The 2,845-nt window shown below is 40.1% G+C and overlaps 1 non-coding gene across 1 annotated transcript; it reads right to left on the bottom strand.

Moving 5' to 3' along the window:
* Positions 1-260: 260 nt before the first annotated feature.
* On the bottom strand, positions 261-332 carry TRNAK-UUU. The gene has a single exon. It is a non-coding gene; the product is annotated as a tRNA-Lys (tRNA).
* Positions 333-2,845: the final 2,513 nt, after the last annotated feature.

The following is a 2,845-nucleotide window of genomic DNA, read 5'->3' as shown; positions in this document are numbered from 1 at the left end:
AGCATCCATCAGTTTTAGAATAAAGAATTGACTCTGACGTTTGTGATTCAAAACCCATGTGGTTTATTTTTCCCGCACACCCTAGTCTATGTCCCTGCCATTAGTCACCTGGATTACACTATTGCCACCTAACCAGTGTATTTGCCTCATTTGTGTTCCACCATTACCCAGTTTTCACCCAATTTGATATAAAAATACCAGAGTGGTTTTTTTTTTTTTTTTTTTTTTTTGGCCGTATCTCTCAGCTTGTGGGATCTTAGTTCCCTGACCAGGGATTGAACCCAGGCCACGGCAGTAAAACCACCGAGTCCTAACCACTGGACCACCAGGGAATTCCCAGAGTGGTATTTTTAAAACTTAGATAATGCCAACTCCAGCTGAAAACTCTTGAGTCTTCCTACCAGGTCCAGTGGGTTCTGGCTCCTCCTATCCCTCTGACTCAGTCATGAGACTCTAGCCACACTGACCTCTCAATTCTTGGACTATCCCAAGCTGGTATGTACCTTGGGATTTTGAACCCTAGTTTGTTTATACCTATTTCCTTCCCATCATTCATGTCTCATCTCATATGTCACCTCTTCAGAGACGCCTTCCCTGACCACCTACCCCAAGTGTGTCCACCCCAGTGTTCCCTATCACCTCACCCTGTTTTGTTTCCATCATGACATTTACCTCAATCTGAAATCAGTGAGTTTATTTATTTGATTTTATGGTATGTTCCTTCTGGTTTCTCAGTATGATTATAAACTTCTGAGGGCAATGATCTTGTTTGTCTGGTTTGCCACTGTATCCTGAACACCTAGAGTAGTCCCTGGAACATAGTAGTTGTTCAATAAATATTTGTTCAGTGAATAACTAGTTACCTAGCCATGTTTTCTAATTATATTTCGGTCATGGACACATGTGTGCCTCTTGATTGGTGGTTTGATATTAATTATAGGTTCATTTGAATGTATCAAAACAAATAATAACAAATATTGTTTGGGTACTCTTATTTTCATGTGATAGGTTGAATTAACCTTAAGTCTGGGCAGTCATAATATATTAGGATGTGTACTGATGAATAAGTCTAGCAGCATCATTTCTTGGACATCAGGGGAAATGCAGGAATGATAGCAGGGACCAGCAGGGATGCCATTGACTAAAGCCTATAAATGTGTAGGCATCTGAAAATCAGGGAAGAGTATTTCCTACCCCTGCAGCCCTCACCCCTTTCACCACTCACATCTAAAGTATTCCTTAAACATTCTTCAGGACAATCTATCCTTCAGGGTATGGATGTTTCCAGCCTAGGAGAACAAAGGAAATAAGTGACAGATTTTGTCTAGTGGCTCTCCCCAATGTAGCTGGAATTTAATTTCAATAAAGCAGATGACTTCTTAGGGAGGGTGAGCTGAGCTATTAATTCATGGGAAGGAAAAGAGGAGGTTAAATGTGGGGCTGTCAATCTGAGCAATGCCCTTGCAAGACAGATGATACCATCTTTCCTTTTCAATAGCCTTCCTGGCATCTAATTTGCATGAGTTGTGAGATAATGCTCAGCTCTGTCTCATTTGCAAATCTGGAAACATAGGGGACAGACACTGAGGCCTCCAACAGTAAATCCAGAAAGTGTAGCAAGGTTAACTCTTCTCATTTAGAGACAGAAATGTTGTGCTGCTTACTTCCTGGATGAAAAAGAAGGACCTGCAAAATTTATGGGGATATCTACTTAAGTAAATACTATTACAGCCCCTGAAACAAAAGAGTCAGATGAAGAAATTTACTGTCTCCAAACTGAGGGTGTCTGCAGAATATCACCCCCTAATGAATGAATAAAATTCTTATCAAGAAAAAGAGCAATCAGCAGGGTGGACAGTCATGGCTTCAAGATATTTTTGGAATAGTCACCAAAAAAGGTTTTTGGATTTTTGTTTTGCATTTCCTGTTCCTCATTTGAACTGCTAGATCTATGGCCTTCATTGCCTCAAGTTATAGAGAATGAAAAAGAAAGCCAAGAAAAACTGGAATTTTTTACAAAAGAACAGTAAAGTTGGAAGTATATAAGATGAGTCAGAGCCAGAAATCAGGCCCCAAGAGCAGATGGGGACTTGGTAGGTTGGGAGCTGGAAACAAGTTTGAGGAGGAGCATGCAACATGGGCTTAGATATTATAGGTCTCTTAAAAAGCACCTTGACTTACCCCCTCAAGATAATTTAGGCTGGGGAGAGCACTAAAAAGTAGCAGGTGTGTCTGAAGACTCTGCATGCTGTTTCCAGAATAGAATCTTGGAGAGAGGTGGCAAGATCATCCTTAAGGGAAAAAGCTGGAAGCCTGTTCAGATACTTATACCCACGTATTGCAAGGGTGAAACATATCTTTAAAACGTTTTAGCCAATCCACATATCTTAAGTACTTTAGATTTTCCCAAAGAAAGTTCCATATCTAGCATTTATTATGTTATTTAACATGCTACACATTTCAGCAATAAAAACCCATTTCTGCTACTTCCTGTGCCAATTAGCCAAACTTCAAGTGTTGATTAAAATATGAATATAGAAGTGCTTATGGTTATTTCCTGTGGACTGAGGGTCTTCTGATATAATGCCAGCTGACCACCCTCATTGATATACAGGTTTTTCTGTGCTTTCTTTTTATCATGGCAGGGATGTATTAGCAGAGAGCATAGGGGAAAAATGTGTCTCTTCATGGCTTTTGAGTTTCTTAAGTTTAGGTTCTATGAGTCATATTCAGATTGTTAGGGAAAAAGCATGACAAGTAACATCCTTTTCCTCAGTATAGAAAAAATTCTCCAGGTCTGGGGGAGGAGGACAAAGGGAGAGAGGAGAAGTGATGAGAGGAAACG

The sequence above is a fragment of the Balaenoptera musculus genome, chromosome 20 (genome assembly GCF_009873245.2).
Source record: "Balaenoptera musculus isolate JJ_BM4_2016_0621 chromosome 20, mBalMus1.pri.v3, whole genome shotgun sequence".
Taxonomy (NCBI): domain Eukaryota; kingdom Metazoa; phylum Chordata; class Mammalia; order Artiodactyla; family Balaenopteridae; genus Balaenoptera; species Balaenoptera musculus.
Note: the sequence above shows the minus strand (reverse complement) of the source record. Positions and strands in the feature narration are given on the sequence as shown.